Genomic DNA, 20,370 nt, shown 5'->3' with positions numbered 1-20,370 from the left:
GCAAGCTTCCTGTGTTCGCACCTATGTCACCTGTGCTTGCTTGTCAGAGACAGACTATCGCAAAACATACAACTCACTCCATGAATTGATTGCTACGGCATCTGTTATCAGCAGTCACAACTAACAACACCAGGAGCAGCTGACTGCACGCAAAGAATAGGAATGTGCAGAGGGATTTACGTGAACTCGGCGCAAGCTTGTATCTTCCTAGACACATCTGCTGGCTGTGAAGTATTCCACTTGCATATCAAGGTGCGCATGTAGGTGTGTTAAAAATTCTGGAAGCACTGGGTATTGATCCCAGTACCTCTCGCATACTAAGCGAGCGCTCTACCATCTGAGCTACGCCCGCCCCCCAGAAGACTAATGGTGCTACATACAGCCATATAGACGACACAGACCCTTGCACTCCCATTATTCAGCAGACAAACACTACTCTCTATGTATCCGTTAGGGTGTCTTTCAGGTTTCGTGCATTCTGTATCGAATCGTAGTTGCCAAAATGAAAGTGGCACGTATAACGTCGAAAATAGAATTCGGACACCGCTCTGAGTAAGACCAACGTGTTGTCCACCCTCTAGACTTCAATGAGGTTAAGCCGCGATACCTAAGACAGATCTGCACTCGATGACACCTCGATAACAGCCGGTCCCCACACTTACATCTTGCTCTCCTTACGTCAGTATACATCATATCAGTCTGTGACGCTGGCTTTGCAACATCTTGCGTGCCTTTAGGTTCGCCGCGACCAACACTTACCATGCACTGACCACAAAAAATGGAGGCGCCGCGGCTTGAACCCTGGACGTTACACATGCCAAGCGAATGCTCTACCAACTGAGCTACGCCCCATGCACGAGCAAACTGCGCTATTCCCCATTCTTTGCGACTCAGATGCGCACGGACACGATGGTTGGTTGGTTTGTAGCGGTGAAGGGAGCAGAGTACAAAGGCGCGGACCCGTTAATATACACAAAAGTTCCAAGTAGTTTCGATGCTCTGGTATTACAAATGCAAATTCCGTCTGTTTTTAACGTCTTAAATTGAAAGAGCCGTCACAAATTGCTCCGTTTTCACACATTGTAGACAATTATACAGCACCTGAGGTAACAAACACATCTCGAGAACCATTGTGCACTACATTATTTATGCCAACTCAGTGCCTCGCTCTTTACTACTGTGTACCAATCTTGTCGTCCAACTGCAAAACACTGGGCCACAACAAGTTTCCGCGTCTCCATTGCACTGCGCATACTACGAAACGCTCCCCAAACTTGGCACTCACCCTCGCAGCCGACTTTTCCGACTTTCCACGACGCTCACGCTAGTGACAGCATTATTTATAGTTCGACGTCGCGCCAAAGCGAATGAGCACAATTCGCCTACGGCTTAGGCCGCCCTCCTAGTGTGGCTGCTCGGTGTCTGCAGGCAGCGAGGGTCTGCAAGCTTCCTGTGTTCGCACCTATGTCACCTGTGCTTGCTTGTCAGAGACAGACTATCGCAAAACATACAACTCACTCCATGAATTGATTGCTACGGCATCTGTTATCAGCAGTCACAACTAACAACACCAGGAGCAGCTGACTGCACGCAAAGAATAGGAATGTGCAGTGGGATTTACGTGAACTCGGCGCAAGCTTGTATCTTCCTAGACACATCTGCTGGTTATGAAGTATTCCACTTGCATATCAAGGTGCGCATGTAGGTGTGTTAAAAATCCTGCAGGCACTGGGTATTGATCCCAGTACCTCTCGCATACTAAGAGAGCGCTCTACCATCTGAGCTACGCCCGCCCCCCCAAAGACTAATGGTGCTACATACAGCCATATAGACGACACAGACCCTTGCACTCCCATTATTCAGCAGACAAACACTACTCTCTATGTATCCGTTAGGGTGTCTTTCAGGTTTCGTGCATTCTGTATCGAATCGTAGTTGCCAAAATGAAAGTGGCACGTATAACGTCGAAAATAGAATTCGGACACCGCTCTGAGTAAGACCAACGTGTTGTCCACCCTCTAGACTTCAATGAGGTTAAGCCGCGATACCTAAGACAGATCTGCACTCGATGACACCTCGATAACAGCCGGTCCCCACACTTACATCTTGCTCTCCTTACGTCAGTATACATCATATCAGTCTGTGACGCTGGCTTTGCAACATCTTGCGTGCCTTTAGGTTCGCCATGACCAACACTTACCATGCACTGACCACAAAAAATGGAGGCGCCGCGGCTTGAACCCTGGACCTTTCACATGCCAAGCGAACGCTCTACCAACTGAGCTACGCCCCATGCACGAGCAAACTGCGCTATTCCCCATTCTTTGCGACTCAGATGCGCACGGACACGATGGTTGGTTGGTTTGTAGCGGTGAAGGGAGCAGAGTACAAAGGCGCGGACCCGTTCATATACACAAAAGTTCCAAGTAGTTTCGATGCTCTGGTATTACAAATGCAAATTCCGTCTGTTTTTAACGTCTTAAATTTAAAGAGCCGTCACAAATTGCTCCGTTTTCACTCATTGTAGACAATTATACAGCACCTGAGGTAACAAACACATCTCGAGAACCATTGTGCACTACATTATTTATGCCAACTCAGTGCCTCGCTCTTTACTACTGTGTACCAATCTTGTCGTCCAACTGCAAAACACTGGGCCACAACAAGTTTCCGCGTCTCCATTGCACTGCGTATACTACGAAACGCTCCCCAGACTTGGCACTCACCCTCGCAGCCGACTTTTCCGACTTTCCACGACGCTCACGCTAGTGACAGCATTATTTATAGTTCGACGTCGCGCCAAAGCGAATGAGCACAATTCGCCTACGGCTTAGGCCGCCCTCCTAGTGTGGCTGCTCGGTGTCTGCAGGCAGCGAGGGTCTGCAAGCTTCCTGTGTTCGCACCTATGTCACCTGTGCTTGCTTGTCAGAGACAGACTATCGCAAAACATACAACTCACTCCTTGAATTGATTGCTACGGCATCTGTTATCAGCAGTCACAACTAACAACACCAGGAGCAGCTGACTGCACGCAAAGAATAGGAATGTGCAGTGGGATTTACGTGAACTCGGCGCAAGCTTGTATCTTCCTAGACACATCTGCTGGTTGTGAAGTATTCCACTTGCATATCAAGGTGCGCATGTAGGTGTGTTAAAAATCCTGCAGGCACTGGGTATTGATCCCAGTACCTCTCGCATACTAAGCGAGCGCTCTACCATCTGAGCTACGCCCGCCCCCCCAAAGACTAATGGTGCTACATACAGCCATATAGACGACACAGACCCTTGCACTCCCATTATTCAGCAGACAAACACTACTCTCTATGTATCCGTTAGGGTGTCTTTCAGGTTTCGTGCATTCTGTATCGAATCGTAGTTGCCAAAATGAAAGTGGCACGTATAACGTCGAAAATAGAATTCGGACACCGCTCTGAGTAAGACCAACGTGTTGTCCACCCTCTAGACTTCAATGACGTTAAGCCGCGATACCTAAGACAGATCTGCACTCGATGACACCTCGATAACAGCCGGTCCCCACACTTACATCTTGCTCTCCTTACGTCAGTATACATCATATCAGTCTGTGACGCTGGCTTTGCAACATCTTGCGTGCCTTTAGGTTCGCCGCGACCAACACTTACCATGCACTGACCACAAAAAATGGAGGCGCCGCGGCTTGAACCCTGGACGTTACACATGCAAAGCGAATGCTCTACCAACTGAGCTACGCCCCATGCACGAGCAAACTGCGCTATTCCCCATTCTTTGCGACTCAGATGCGCACGGACACGATGGTTGGTTGGTTTGTAGCGGTGAAGGGAGCAGAGTACAAAGGCGCGGACCCGTTAATATACACAAAAGTTCCAAGTAGTTTCGATGCTCTGGTATTACAAATGCAAATTCCGTCTGTTTTTAACGTCTTAAATTGAAAGAGCCGTCACAAATTGCTCCGTTTTCACACATTGTAGACAATTATACAGCACCTGAGGTAACAAACACATCTCGAGAACCATTGTGCACTACATTATTTATGCCAACTCAGTGCCTCGCTCTTTACTACTGTGTACCAATCTTGTCGTCCAACTGCAAAACACTGGGCCACAACAAGTTTCCGCGTCTCCATTGCACTGCGCATACTACGAAACGCTCCCCAAACTTGGCACTCACCCTCGCAGCCGACTTTTCCGACTTTCCACGACGCTCACGCTAGTGACAGCATTATTTATAGTTCGACGTCGCGCCAAAGCGAATGAGCACAATTCGCCTACGGCTTAGGCCGCCCTCCTAGTGTGGCTGCTCGGTGTCTGCAGGCAGCGAGGGTCTGCAAGCTTCCTGTGTTCGCACCTATGTCACCTGTGCTTGCTTGTCAGAGACAGACTATCGCAAAACATACAACTCACTCCATGAATTGATTGCTACGGCATCTGTTATCAGCAGTCACAACTAACAACACCAGGAGCAGCTGACTGCACGCAAAGAATAGGAATGTGCAGTGGGATTTACGTGAACTCGGCGCAAGCTTGTATCTTCCTAGACACATCTGCTGGTTATGAAGTATTCCACTTGCATATCAAGGTGCGCATGTAGGTGTGTTAAAAATCCTGCAGGCACTGGGTATTGATCCCAGTACCTCTCGCATACTAAGAGAGCGCTCTACCATCTGAGCTACGCCCGCCCCCCCAAAGACTAATGGTGCTACATACAGCCATATAGACGACACAGACCCTTGCACTCCCATTATTCAGCAGACAAACACTACTCTCTATGTATCCGTTAGGGTGTCTTTCAGGTTTCGTGCATTCTGTATCGAATCGTAGTTGCCAAAATGAAAGTGGCACGTATAACGTCGAAAATAGAATTCGGACACCGCTCTGAGTAAGACCAACGTGTTGTCCACCCTCTAGACTTCAATGAGGTTAAGCCGCGATACCTAAGACAGATCTGCACTCGATGACACCTCGATAACAGCCGGTCCCCACACTTACATCTTGCTCTCCTTACGTCAGTATACATCATATCAGTCTGTGACGCTGGCTTTGCAACATCTTGCGTGCCTTTAGGTTCGCCATGACCAACACTTACCATGCACTGACCACAAAAAATGGAGGCGCCGCGGCTTGAACCCTGGACCTTTCACATGCCAAGCGAACGCTCTACCAACTGAGCTACGCCCCATGCACGAGCAAACTGCGCTATTCCCCATTGTTTGCGACTCAGATGCGCACGGACACGATGGTTGGTTGGTTTGTAGCGGTGAAGGGAGCAGAGTACAAAGGCGCGGACCCGTTCATATACACAAAAGTTCCAAGTAGTTTCGATGCTCTGGTATTACAAATGCAAATTCCGTCTGTTTTTAACGTCTTAAATTGAAAGAGCCGTCACAAATTGCTCCGTTTTCACTCATTGTAGACAATTATACAGCACCTGAGGTAACAAACACATCTCGAGAACCATTGTGCACTACATTATTTATGCCAACTCAGTGCCTCGCTCTTTACTACTGTGTACCAATCTTGTCGTCCAACTGCAAAACACTGGGCCACAACAAGTTTCCGCGTCTCCATTGCACTGCGTATACTACGAAACGCTCCCCAGACTTGGCACTCACCCTCGCAGCCGACTTTTCCGACTTTCCACGACGCTCACGCTAGTGACAGCATTATTTATAGTTCGACGTCGCGCCAAAGCGAATGAGCACAATTCGCCTACGGCTTAGGCCGCCCTCCTAGTGTGGCTGCTCGGTGTCTGCAGGCAGCGAGGGTCTGCAAGCTTCCTGTGTTCGCACCTATGTCACCTGTGCTTGCTTGTCAGAGACAGACTATCGCAAAACATACAACTCACTCCTTGAATTGATTGCTACGGCATCTGTTATCAGCAGTCACAACTAACAACACCAGGAGCAGCTGACTGCACGCAAAGAATAGGAATGTGCAGTGGGATTTACGTGAACTCGGCGCAAGCTTGTATCTTCCTAGACACATCTGCTGGTTGTGAAGTATTCCACTTGCATATCAAGGTGCGCATGTAGGTGTGTTAAAAATCCTGCAGGCACTGGGTATTGATCCCAGTACCTCTCACATACTAAGCGAGCGCTCTACCATCTGAGCTACGCCCGCCCCCCCAAAGACTAATGGTGCTACATACAGCCATATAGACGACACAGACCCTTGCACTCCCATTATTCAGCAGACAAACACTACTCTCTATGTATCCGTTAGGGTGTCTTTCAGGTTTCGTGCATTCTGTATCGAATCGTAGTTGCCAAAATGAAAGTGGCACGTATAACGTCGAAAATAGAATTCGGACACCGCTCTGAGTAAGACCAACGTGTTGTCCACCCTCTAGACTTCAATGACGTTAAGCCGCGATACCTAAGACAGATCTGCACTCGATGACACCTCGATAACAGCCGGTCCCCACACTTACATCTTGCTCTCCTTACGTCAGTATACATCATATCAGTCTGTGACGCTGGCTTTGCAACATCTTGCGTGCCTTTAGGTTCGCCGCGACCAACACTTACCATGCACTGACCACAAAAAATGGAGGCGCCGCGGCTTAAACCCTGGACGTTACACATGCCAAGCGAATGCTCTACCAACTGAGCTACGCCCCATGCACGAGCAAACTGCGCTATTCCCCATTCTTTGCGACTCAGATGCGCACGGACACGATGGTTGGTTGGTTTGTAGCGGTGAAGGGAGCAGAGTACAAAGGCGCGGACCCGTTAATATACACAAAAGTTCCAAGTAGTTTCGATGCTCTGGTATTACAAATGCAAATTCCGTCTGTTTTTAACGTCTGAAATTGAAAGAGCCGTCACAAATTGCTCCGTTTTCACACATTGTAGACAATTATACAGCACCTGAGGTAACAAACACATCTCGAGAACCATTGTGCACTACATTATTTATGCCAACTCAGTGCCTCGCTCTTTACTACTGTGTACCAATCTTGTCGTCCAACTGCAAAACACTGGGCCACAACAAGTTTCCGCGTCTCCATTGCACTGCGCATACTACGAAACGCTCCCCAAACTTGGCACTCACCCTCGCAGCCGACTTTTCCGACTTTCCACGACGCTCACGCTAGTGACAGCATTATTTATAGTTCGACGTCGCGCCAAAGCGAATGAGCACAATTCGCCTACGGCTTAGGCCGCCCTCCTAGTGTGGCTGCTCGGTGTCTGCAGGCAGCGAGGGTCTGCAAGCTTCCTGTGTTCGCACCTATGTCACCTGTGCTTGCTTGTCAGAGACAGACTATCGCAAAACATACAACTCACTCCATGAATTGATTGCTACGGCATCTGTTATCAGCAGTCACAACTAACAACACCAGGAGCAGCTGACTGCACGCAAAGAATAGGAATGTGCAGTGGGATTTACGTGAACTCGGCGCAAGCTTGTATCTTCCTAGACACATCTGCTGGTTATGAAGTATTCCACTTGCATATCAAGGTGCGCATGTAGGTGTGTTAAAAATCCTGCAGGCACTGGGTATTGATCCCAGTACCTCTCGCATACTAAGAGAGCGCTCTACCATCTGAGCTACGCCCGCCCCCCCAAAGACTAATGGTGCTACATACAGCCATATAGACGACACAGACCCTTGCACTCCCATTATTCAGCAGACAAACACTACTCTCTATGTATCCGTTAGGGTGTCTTTCAGGTTTCGTGCATTCTGTATCGAATCGTAGTTGCCAAAATGAAAGTGGCACGTATAACGTCGAAAATAGAATTCGGACACCGCTCTGAGTAAGACCAACGTGTTGTCCACCCTCTAGACTTCAATGAGGTTAAGCCGCGATACCTAAGACAGATCTGCACTCGATGACACCTCGATAACAGCCGGTCCCCACACTTACATCTTGCTCTCCTTACGTCAGTATACATCATATCAGTCTGTGACGCTGGCTTTGCAACATCTTGCGTGCCTTTAGGTTCGCCATGACCAACACTTACCATGCACTGACCACAAAAAATGGAGGCGCCGCGGCTTGAACCCTGGACCTTTCACATGCCAAGCGAACGCTCTACCAACTGAGCTACGCCCCATGCACGAGCAAACTGCGCTATTCCCCATTGTTTGCGACTCAGATGCGCACGGACACGATGGTTGGTTGGTTTGTAGCGGTGAAGGGAGCAGAGTACAAAGGCGCGGACCCGTTCATATACACAAAAGTTCCAAGTAGTTTCGATGCTCTGGTATTACAAATGCAAATTCCGTCTGTTTTTAACGTCTTAAATTGAAAGAGCCGTCACAAATTGCTCCGTTTTCACTCATTGTAGACAATTATACAGCACCTGAGGTAACAAACACATCTCGAGAACCATTGTGCACTACATTATTTATGCCAACTCAGTGCCTCGCTCTTTACTACTGTGTACCAATCTTGTCGTCCAACTGCAAAACACTGGGCCACAACAAGTTTCCGCGTCTCCATTGCACTGCGTATACTACGAAACGCTCCCCAGACTTGGCACTCACCCTCGCAGCCGACTTTTCCGACTTTCCACGACGCTCACGCTAGTGACAGCATTATTTATAGTTCGACGTCGCGCCAAAGCGAATGAGCACAATTCGCCTACGGCTTAGGCCGCCCTCCTAGTGTGGCTGCTCGGTGTCTGCAGGCAGCGAGGGTCTGCAAGCTTCCTGTGTTCGCACCTATGTCACCTGTGCTTGCTTGTCAGAGACAGACTATCGCAAAACATACAACTCACTCCTTGAATTGATTGCTACGGCATCTGTTATCAGCAGTCACAACTAACAACACCAGGAGCAGCTGACTGCACGCAAAGAATAGGAATGTGCAGTGGGATTTACGTGAACTCGGCGCAAGCTTGTATCTTCCTAGACACATCTGCTGGTTGTGAAGTATTCCACTTGCATATCAAGGTGCGCATGTAGGTGTGTTAAAAATCCTGCAGGCACTGGGTATTGATCCCAGTACCTCTCACATACTAAGCGAGCGCTCTACCATCTGAGCTACGCCCGCCCCCCCAAAGACTAATGGTGCTACATACAGCCATATAGACGACACAGACCCTTGCACTCCCATTATTCAGCAGACAAACACTACTCTCTATGTATCCGTTAGGGTGTCTTTCAGGTTTCGTGCATTCTGTATCGAATCGTAGTTGCCAAAATGAAAGTGGCACGTATAACGTCGAAAATAGAATTCGGACACCGCTCTGAGTAAGACCAACGTGTTGTCCACCCTCTAGACTTCAATGACGTTAAGCCGCGATACCTAAGACAGATCTGCACTCGATGACACCTCGATAACAGCCGGTCCCCACACTTACATCTTGCTCTCCTTACGTCAGTATACATCATATCAGTCTGTGACGCTGGCTTTGCAACATCTTGCGTGCCTTTAGGTTCGCCGCGACCAACACTTACCATGCACTGACCACAAAAAATGGAGGCGCCGCGGCTTAAACCCTGGACGTTACACATGCCAAGCGAATGCTCTACCAACTGAGCTACGCCCCATGCACGAGCAAACTGCGCTATTCCCCATTCTTTGCGACTCAGATGCGCACGGACACGATGGTTGGTTGGTTTGTAGCGGTGAAGGGAGCAGAGTACAAAGGCGCGGACCCGTTAATATACACAAAAGTTCCAAGTAGTTTCGATGCTCTGGTATTACAAATGCAAATTCCGTCTGTTTTTAACGTCTGAAATTGAAAGAGCCGTCACAAATTGCTCCGTTTTCACACATTGTAGACAATTATACAGCACCTGAGGTAACAAACACATCTCGAGAACCATTGTGCACTACATTATTTATGCCAACTCAGTGCCTCGCTCTTTACTACTGTGTACCAATCTTGTCGTCCAACTGCAAAACACTGGGCCACAACAAGTTTCCGCGTCTCCATTGCACTGCGCATACTACGAAACGCTCCCCAAACTTGGCACTCACCCTCGCAGCCGACTTTTCCGACTTTCCACGACGCTCACGCTAGTGACAGCATTATTTATAGTTCGACGTCGCGCCAAAGCGAATGAGCACAATTCGCCTACGGCTTAGGCCGCCCTCCTAGTGTGGCTGCTCGGTGTCTGCAGGCAGCGAGGGTCTGCAAGCTTCCTGTGTTCGCACCTATGTCACCTGTGCTTGCTTGTCAGAGACAGACTATCGCAAAACATACAACTCACTCCATGAATTGATTGCTACGGCATCTGTTATCAGCAGTCACAACTAACAACACCAGGAGCAGCTGACTGCACGCAAAGAATAGGAATGTGCAGTGGGATTTACGTGAACTCGGCGCAAGCTTGTATCTTCCTAGACACATCTGCTGGTTATGAAGTATTCCACTTGCATATCAAGGTGCGCATGTAGGTGTGTTAAAAATCCTGCAGGCACTGGGTATTGATCCCAGTACCTCTCGCATACTAAGAGAGCGCTCTACCATCTGAGCTACGCCCGCCCCCCCAAAGACTAATGGTGCTACATACAGCCATATAGACGACACAGACCCTTGCACTCCCATTATTCAGCAGACAAACACTACTCTCTATGTATCCGTTAGGGTGTCTTTCAGGTTTCGTGCATTCTGTATCGAATCGTAGTTGCCAAAATGAAAGTGGCACGTATAACGTCGAAAATAGAATTCGGACACCGCTCTGAGTAAGACCAACGTGTTGTCCACCCTCTAGACTTCAATGAGGTTAAGCCGCGATACCTAAGACAGATCTGCACTCGATGACACCTCGATAACAGCCGGTCCCCACACTTACATCTTGCTCTCCTTACGTCAGTATACATCATATCAGTCTGTGACGCTGGCTTTGCAACATCTTGCGTGCCTTTAGGTTCGCCATGACCAACACTTACCATGCACTGACCACAAAAAATGGAGGTGCCGCGGCTTGAACCCTGGACCTTTCACATGCCAAGCGAACGCTCTACCAACTGAGCTACGCCCCATGCACGAGCAAACTGCGCTATTCCCCATTGTTTGCGACTCAGATGCGCACGGACACGATGGTTGGTTGGTTTGTAGCGGTGAAGGGAGCAGAGTACAAAGGCGCGGACCCGTTCATATACACAAAAGTTCCAAGTAGTTTCGATGCTCTGGTATTACAAATGCAAATTCCGTCTGTTTTTAACGTCTTAAATTGAAAGAGCCGTCACAAATTGCTCCGTTTTCACTCATTGTAGACAATTATACAGCACCTGAGGTAACAAACACATCTCGAGAACCATTGTGCACTACATTATTTATGCCAACTCAGTGCCTCGCTCTTTACTACTGTGTACCAATCTTGTCGTCCAACTGCAAAACACTGGGCCACAACAAGTTTCCGCGTCTCCATTGCACTGCGTATACTACGAAACGCTCCCCAGACTTGGCACTCACCCTCGCAGCCGACTTTTCCGACTTTCCACGACGCTCACGCTAGTGACAGCATTATTTATAGTTCGACGTCGCGCCAAAGCGAATGAGCACAATTCGCCTACGGCTTAGGCCGCCCTCCTAGTGTGGCTGCTCGGTGTCTGCAGGCAGCGAGGGTCTGCAAGCTTCCTGTGTTCGCACCTATGTCACCTGTGCTTGCTTGTCAGAGACAGACTATCGCAAAACATACAACTCACTCCATGAATTGATTGCTACGGCATCTGTTATCAGCAGTCACAACTAACAACACCAGGAGCAGCTGACTGCACGCAAAGAATAGGAATGTGCAGAGGGATTTACGTGAACTCGGCGCAAGCTTGTATCTTCCTAGACACATCTGCTGGCTGACAAGTATTCCACTTGCATATCAAGGTGCGCATGTAGGTGTGTTAAAAATTCTGGAAGCACTGGGTATTGATCCCAGTACCTCTCGCATACTAAGCGAGCGCTCTACCATCTGAGCTACGCCCGCCCCCCCGAAGACTAATGGTGCTACATACAGCCATATAGACGACACAGACCCTTGCACTCCCATTATTCAGCAGACAAACACAACTCTCTATGTATCCGTTAGGGTGTCTTTCAGGTTTCGTGCATTCTGTATCGAATCGTAGTTGCCAAAATGAAAGTGGCACGTATAACGTCGAAAATAGAATTCGGACACCGCTCTGAGTAAGACCAACGTGTTGTCCACCCTCTAGACTTCAATGAGGTTAAGCCGCGATACCTAAGACAGATCTGCACTCGATGACACCTCGATAACAGCCGGTCCCCACACTTACATCTTGGTCTCCTTACGTCAGTATACATCATATCAGTCTGTGACGCTGGCTTTGCAACATCTTGCGTGCCTTTAGGTTCGCCGCGACCAACACTTACCATGCACTGACCACAAAAAATGGAGGCGCCGCGGCTTGAACCCTGGACATTTCACATGCCAAGCGAACGCTCTACCAACTGAGCTACGCCCCATGCACGAGCAAACTGCGCTATTCCCCATTGTTTGCGACTCAGATGCGCACGGACACGATGGTTGGTTGGTTTGTAGCGGTGAAGGGAGCAGAGTACAAAGGCGCGGACCCGTTCATATACACAAAAGTTCCGAGTAGTTTCGATGCTCTGGTATTACAAATGCAAATTCCGTCTGTTTTTAACGTCTTAAATTGAAAGAGCCGTCACAAATTGCTCCGTTTTCACTCATTGTAGACAATTATACAGCACCTGAGGTAACAAACACATCTCGAGAACCATTGTGCACTACATTATTTATGCCAACTCAGTGCCTCGCTCTTTACTACTGTGTACCAATCTTGTCGTCCAACTGCAAAACACTGGGCCACAACAAGTTTCCGCGTCTCCATTGCACTGCGTATACTACGAAACGCTCCCCAGACTTGGCACTCACCCTCGCAGCCGACTTTTCCGACTTTCCACGACGCTCACGCTAGTGACAGCATTATTTATAGTTCGACGTCGCGCCAAAGCGAATGAGCACAATTCGCCTACGGCTTAGGCCGCCCTCCTAGTGTGGCTGCTCGGTGTCTGCAGGCAGCGAGGGTCTGCAAGCTTCCTGTGTTCGCACCTATGTCACCTGTGCTTGCTTGTCAGAGACAGACTATCGCAAAACATACAACTCACTTCATGAATTGATTGCTACGGCATCTGTTATCAGCAGTCACAACTAACAACACCAGGAGCAGCTGACTGCACGCAAAGAATAGGAATGTGCAGTGGGATTTACGTGAACTCGGCGCAAGCTTGTATCTTCCTAGACACATCTGCTGGCTGTGAAGTATTCCACTTGCATATCAAGGTGCGCATGTAGGTGTGTTAAAAATTCTGGAAGCACTGGGTATTGATCCCAGTACCTCTCGCATACTAAGCGAGCGCTCTACCGTCTAAGCTACGCCCGCCCCCCCGAAGACTAATGGTGCTACATACAGCCATATAGACGACACAGACCCTTGCACTCCCATTATTCAGCAGACAAACACTACTCTCTATGTATCCGTTAGGGTGTCTTTCAGGTTTCGTGCATTCTGTATCGAATCGTAGTTGCCAAAATGAAAGTGGCACGTATAACGTCGAAAATAGAATTCGGACACCGCTCTGAGTAAGACCAACGTGTTGTCCACCCTCTAGACTTCAATGAGGTTAAGCCGCAATACCTAAGACAGATCTGCACTCGATGACACCTCGATAACAGCCGGTCCCCACACTTACATCTTGCTCTCCTTACGTCAGTATACATCATATCAGTCTGTGATGCTGGCTTTGCAACATCTTGCGTGCCTTTAGGTTCGCCGCGACCAACACTTACCATGCACTGACCACAAAAAATGGAGGCGCCGCGGCTTGAACCCTGGACATTTCACATGCCAAGCGAACGCTCTACCAACTGAGCTACGCCCCATGCACGAGCAAACTGCGCTATTCCCCATTGTTTGCGACTCAGATGCGCACGGACACGATGGTTGGTTGGTTTGTAGCGGTGAAGGGAGCAGAGTACAAAGGCGCGGACCCGTTCATATACACAAAAGTTCCAAGTAGTTTCGATGCTCTGGTATTACAAATGCAAATTCCGTCTGTTTTTAACGTCTTAAATTGAAAGAGCCGTCACAAATTGCTCCGTTTTCACTCATTGTAGACAATTATACAGCACCTGAGGTAACAAACACATCCCGAGAACCATTGTGCACTACATTATTTATGCCAACTCAGTGCCTCGCTCTTTACTACTGTGTACCAATCTTGTCGTCCAACTGCAAAACACTGGGCCACAACAAGTTTCCGCGTCTCCATTGCACTGCGCATACTACGAAACGCTCCCCAAACTTGGCACTCACCCTCGCAGCCGACTTTTCCGACTTTCCACGACGCTCACGCTAGTGACAGCATTATTTATAGTTCGACGTCGCGCCAAAGCGAATGAGCACAATTCGCCTACGGCTTAGGCCGCCCTCCTAGTGTGGCTGCTCGGTGTCTGCAGACAGCGAGGGTCTGCAAGCTTCCTGTGTTCGCACCTATGTCACCTGTGCTTGCTTGTCAGAGACAGACTATCGCAAAACATACAACTCACTCCATGAATTGATTGCTACGGCATCTGTTATCAGCAGTCACAACTAACAACACCAGGAGCAGCTGACTGCACGCAAAGAATAGGAATGTGCAGTGGGATTTACGTGAACTCGGCGCAAGCTTGTATCTTCCTAGACACATCTGCTGGCTGTGAAGTATTCCACTTGCATATCAAGGTGCGCATGTAGGTGTGTTAAAAATCCTGCAGGCACTGGGTATTGATCTCAGTACCTCTCGCATACTAAGCGAGCGCTCTACCATCTGAGCTACGCCCGCCCCCCCGAAGACTAGTGGTGCTACATACAGCCATATAGACGACACAGACCCTTGCACTCCCATTATTCAGCAGACAAACACTACTCTCTATGTATCCGTTAGGGTGTCTTTCAGGTTTCGTGCATTCTGTATCGAATCGTAGTTGCCAAAATGAAAGTGGCACGTATAACGTCGAAAATAGAATTCGGACACCGCTCTGAGTAAGACCAACGTGTTGTCCACCCTCTAGACTTCAATGAGGTTAAGCCGCGATACCTAAGACAGATCTGCACTCGATGACACCTCGATAACAGCCGGTCCCCACACTTACATCTTGCTCTCCTTACGTCAGTATACATCATATCAGTCTGTGACGCTGGCTTTGCAACATCTTGCGTGCCTTTAGGTTCGCCGCGACCAACACTTACCATGCACTGACCACAAAAAATGGAGGTGCCGCGGCTTGAACCCTGGACCTTTCACATGCCAAGCGAACGCTCTACCAACTGAGCTACGCCCCATGCACGAGCAAACTGCGCTATTCCCCATTGTTTGCGACTCAGATGCGCACGGACACGATGGTTGGTTGGTTTGTAGCGGTGAAGGGAGCAGAGTACAAAGGCGCAGACCCGTTCATATACACTAAAGTTCCAAGTAGTTTCGATGCTCTGGTATTACAAATGCAAATTCCGTCTGTTTTTAACGTCTTAAATTGAAAGAGCCGTCACAAATTGCTCCGTTTTCACTCATTGTAGACAATTATACAGCACCTGAGGTAACAAACACATCTCGAGAACCATTGTGCACTACATTATTTATGCCAACTCAGTGCCTCGCTCTTTACTACTGTGTACCAATCTTGTCGTCCAACTGCAAAACACTGGGCCACAACAAGTTTCCGCGTCTCCATTGCACTGCGCATACTACGAAACGCTCCCCAAACTTGGCACTCACCCTCGCAGCCGACTTTTCCGACTTTCCACGACGCTCACGCAACGCTCACGCTAGTGACAGCATTATTTATAGTTCGACGTCGCGCCAAAGCGAATGAATACATTTCGCCTACGGCTTAGGCCGCCCTCCTAGTGTGGCTGCTCGGTGTCTGCAGGCAGCGAGGGTCTGCAAGCTTCCTGTGTTCGCACCTATGTCACCTGTGCTTGCTTGTCAGAGACAGACTATCGCAAAACATACAACTCACTCCATGAATTGATTGCTACGGCATCTGTTATCAGCAGTCACAACTAACAACACCAGGAGCAGCTGACTGCACGCAAAGAATAGGAATGTGCAGTGGGATTTACGTGAACTCGGCGCAAGCTTGTATCTTCCTAGACACATCTGCTGGCTGTGAAGTATTCCACTTGCATATCAAGGTGCGCATGAAGGTGTGTTAAAAATCCTGCAGGCACTGGGTATTGATCCCAGTACCTCTCGCATACTAAACAAGATACCATCTGAGATACGCCCGCCCCCCCCCCCCCCCCCGAAGACTAATGGTGCTACATACAGCCATATAGACGACACAGACCCTTGCACTCCCATTATTCAGCAGACAAACACTACTCTCTATGTATCCGTTAGGGTGTCTTTCAGGTTTCGTGCATTCTGTATCGAATCGTAGTTGCCAAAATGAAAGTGGCACGTATAACGTCGAAAATAGAATTCGGACACCGCTCTGAGTAAGACCAACGTGTTGTCCACCCTCTAGACTTCAATGAGGTTAAGCCGCGATACCTAAGACAGATCTGCACTCGATGACACCTCGATAACAGCCGGTCCCCACACTTACATCTTGCTCTCCTTACGTCAGTATACATCATATCAGTCTGTGACGCTGGCTTTGCAACATCTTGCGTGCCTTTAGGTTCGCCGCGACCAACACTTACCATGCACTGACCACAAAAAATGGAGGCGCCGCGGCTTGAACCCTGGACCTTTCACATGCCAAGCGAACGCTCTACCAACTGAGCTACGCCCCAGCACGAGCAAACTGCGCTATTCCCCATTGTTTGCGACTCAGATGCGCACGGACACGATGGTTGGTTGGTTTGTAGCGGTGAAGGGAGCAGAGTACAAAGGCGCGGACCCGTTCATATACACAAAAGTTCCAAGTAGTTTCGATGCTCTGGTATTACAAATGCAAATTCCGTCTGTTTTTAACGTCTTAAATTGAAAGAGCCGTCACAAATTGCTCCGTTTTCACTCATTGTAGACAATTATACAGCACCTGAGGTAACAAACACATCTCGAGAACCATTGTGCACTACATTATTTATGCCAACTCAGTGCCTCGCTCTTTACTACTGTGTACCAATCTTGTCGTCCAACTGCAAAACACTGGGCCACAACAAGTTTCCGCGTCTCCATTGCACTGTGCATACTACGAAACGCTCCCCAAACTTGGCACTCACCCTCGCAGCCGACTTTTCCGACTTTCCACGACGCTCACGCTAGTGACAGCATTATTTATAGTTCGACGTCGCGCCAAAGCGAATGAGCACAATTCGCCTACGGCTTAGGCCGCCCTCCTAGTGTGGCTGCTCGGTGTCTGCAGGCAGCGAGGGTCTGCAAGCTTCCTGTGTTCGCACCTATGTCACCTGTGCTTGCTTGTCAGAGACAGACTATCGCAAAACATACAACTCACTCCATGAATTGATTGCTACGGCATCTGTTATCAGCAGTCACAACTAACAACACCAGGAGCAGCTGACTGCACGCAAAGAATAAGAATGTGCAGTGGGATTTACGTGAACTCGGCGCAAGCTTGTATCTTCCTAGACACATCTGCTGGCTGTGAAGTATTCCACTTGCATATCAAGGTGCGCATGTAGGTGTGTTAAAAATCCTGCAGGCACTGGGTATTGATCCCAGTACCTCTTGCATACTAAGCGAGCGCTCTACCATCTGAGCTACGCCCGCCCCCCCCCCCCCCCCCGAAAACTAGTGGTGCTACATACAGCCATATAGACGACACAGACCCTTGCACTCCCATTATTCAGCAGACAAACACTACTCTCTATGTATCCGTTAGGGTGTCTTTCAGGTTTCGTGCATTCTGTATCGAATCGTAGTTACCAAAATGAAAGTGGCACGTATAACGTCGAAAATAGAATTCGGACACCGCTCTGAGTAAGACCAACGTGTTGTCCACCCTCTAGACTTCAATGAGGTTAAGCCGCGATACCTAAGACAGATCTGCACTCGATGACACCTCGATAACAGCCGGTACCCACACTTACATCTTGCTCTCCTTACGTCAGTATACAACATATCAGTCTGTGACGCTGGCTTTGCAACATCTTGCGTGCCTTTAGGTTCGCCGCGACCAACACTTACCATGCACTGACCACAAAAAATGGAGGCGCCGCGGCTTGAACCCTGGACCTTTCACATGCCAAGCGAACGCTCTACCAACTGAGCTACGCCCCATGCACGAGCAAACTGCGCTATTCCCCATTGTTTGCGACTCAGATGCGCACGGACACGATGGTTGGTTGGTTTGTAGCGGTGAAGGGAGCAGAGTACAAAGGCGCGGACCCGTTCATATACACAAAAGTTCCAAGTAGTTTCGATGCTCTGGTATTACAAATGCAAATTCCGTCTGTTTTTAACGTCTTAAATTGAAAGAGCCGTCACAAATTGCTCCGTTTTCACTCATTGTAGACAATTATACAGCACCTGAGGTAACAAACACATCTCGAGAACCATTGTGCACTACATTATTTATGCCAACTCAGTGCCTCGCTCTTTACTACTGTGTACCAATCTTGTCGTCCAACTGCAAAACACTGGGCCACAACAAGTTTCCGCGTCTCCATTGCACTGCGCATACTACGAAACGCTACCCAAACTTGGCACTCACCCTCGCAGCCGACTTTTCCGACTTTCCACGACGCTCACGCTAGTGACAGCATTATTTATAGTTCGACGTCGCGCCAAAGCGAATGAGCACAATTCGCCTACGGCTTAGGCCGCCCTCCTAGTGTGGCTGCTCGGTGTCTGCAGGCAGCGAGGGTCTGCAAGCTTCCTGTGTTCGCACCTATGTCACCTGTGCTTGCTTGTCAGAGACAGACTATCGCAAAACATACAACTCACTCCATGAATTGATTGCTACGGCATCTGTTATCAGCAGTCACAACTAACAACACCAGGAGCAGCTGACTGCACGCAAAGAATAGGAATGTGCAGTGGGATTTACGTGAACTCGGCGCAAGCTTGTATCTTCCTAGACACATCTGCTGGCTGTGAAGTATTCCACTTGCATATCAAGGTGCGCATGTAGGTGTGTTAAAAATCCTGCAGGCACTGGGTATTGATCCCAGTACCTCTCGCATACTAAGCGAGCACTCTACCATCTGAGCTACGCCCGCCCCCCCGAAGACTAGTGGTGCTACATACAGCCATATAGACGACACAGACCCTTGCACTCCCATTATTCAGCAGACAAACACTACTCTCTATGTATCCGTTAGGGTGTCTTTCAGGTTTCGTGCATTCTGTATCGAATCGTAGTTGCCAAAATGAAAGTGGCACGTATAACGTCGAAAATAGAATTCGGACACCGCTCTGAGTAAGACCAACGTGTTGTCCACCCTCTAGACTTCAATGAGGTTAAGCCGCGATACCTAAGACAGATCTGCACTCGATGACACCTCGATAACAGCCGGTACCCACACTTACATCTTGCTCTCCTTACGTCAGTATACATCATATCAGTCTGTGACGCTGGCTTTGCAACATCTTGCGTGCCTTTAGGTTCGCCGCGATCAACACTTACCATGCACTGACCACAAAAAATGGAGGCGCCGCGGCTTGAACCCTGGACCTTTCACATGCCAAGCGAACGCTCTACCAACTGAGCTACGCCCCATGCACGAGCAAACTCCGCTATTCCCCATTGTTTGCGACTCAGATGCGCACGGACACGATGGTTGGTTTGTTTGTAGCGGTGAAGGGAGCAGAGTACAAAGGCGCGGACCCGTTCATATACACAAAAGTTCCAAGTAGTTTCGATGCTCTGGTATTACAAATGCAAATTCCGTCTGTTTTTAACGTCTTAAATTGAAAGAGCCGTCACAAATTGCTCCGTTTTCACTCATTGTAGACAATTATACAGCACCTGAGGTAACAAACACATCTCGAGAACCATTGTGCACTACATTATTTATGCCAACTCAGTGCCTCGCTCTTTACTACTGTGTACCAATCTTGTCGTCCAACTGCAAAACACTGGGCCACAACAAGTTTCCGCGTCTCCATTGCACTGCGCATACTACGAAACGCTCCCCAAACTTGGCACTCACCCTCGCAGCCGACTTTTCCGACTTTCCACGACGCTCACGCTAGTGACAGCATTATTTATAGTTCGACGTCGCGCCAAAGCGAATGAGCACAATTCGCCTACGGCTTAGGCCGCCCTCCTAGTGTGGCTGCTCGGTGTCTGCAGGCAGCGAGGGTCTGCAAGCTTCCTGTGTTCGCACCTATGTCACCTGTGCTTGCTTGTCAGAGACAGACTATCGCAAAACATACAACGCACTCCATGAATTGATTGCTACGGCATCTGTTATCAGCAGTCACAACTAACAACACCAGGAGCAGCTGACTGCACGCAAAGAATAAGAATGTGCAG

At 48.9% G+C, this 20,370-nt stretch overlaps 4 non-coding genes across 4 annotated transcripts; all 4 read right to left on the bottom strand.

The window, feature by feature from the left end:
* Positions 1 to 3,161: 3,161 nt before the first annotated feature.
* Positions 3,162 to 3,234, bottom strand: Trnat-agu (transfer RNA threonine (anticodon AGU)). Its single transcript has one exon. It is a non-coding gene; the product is annotated as a tRNA-Thr (tRNA).
* A 2,809-nt stretch (positions 3,235 to 6,043) lies between these two features.
* On the bottom strand, positions 6,044 to 6,116 carry Trnat-agu (transfer RNA threonine (anticodon AGU)). Its single transcript has one exon. It is a non-coding gene; the product is annotated as a tRNA-Thr (tRNA).
* Positions 6,117 to 8,925: 2,809 nt separating this feature from the next.
* On the bottom strand, positions 8,926 to 8,998 carry Trnat-agu (transfer RNA threonine (anticodon AGU)). The gene has a single exon. It is a non-coding gene; the product is annotated as a tRNA-Thr (tRNA).
* A 10,040-nt stretch (positions 8,999 to 19,038) lies between these two features.
* Positions 19,039 to 19,111, bottom strand: Trnat-agu (transfer RNA threonine (anticodon AGU)). The gene has a single exon. It is a non-coding gene; the product is annotated as a tRNA-Thr (tRNA).
* Positions 19,112 to 20,370: the final 1,259 nt, after the last annotated feature.

Source organism: Schistocerca gregaria, chromosome 10 (assembly GCF_023897955.1).
Source record: "Schistocerca gregaria isolate iqSchGreg1 chromosome 10, iqSchGreg1.2, whole genome shotgun sequence".
Lineage (NCBI taxonomy): Eukaryota > Metazoa > Arthropoda > Insecta > Orthoptera > Acrididae > Schistocerca > Schistocerca gregaria.
Note: the sequence above shows the minus strand (reverse complement) of the source record. Positions and strands in the feature narration are given on the sequence as shown.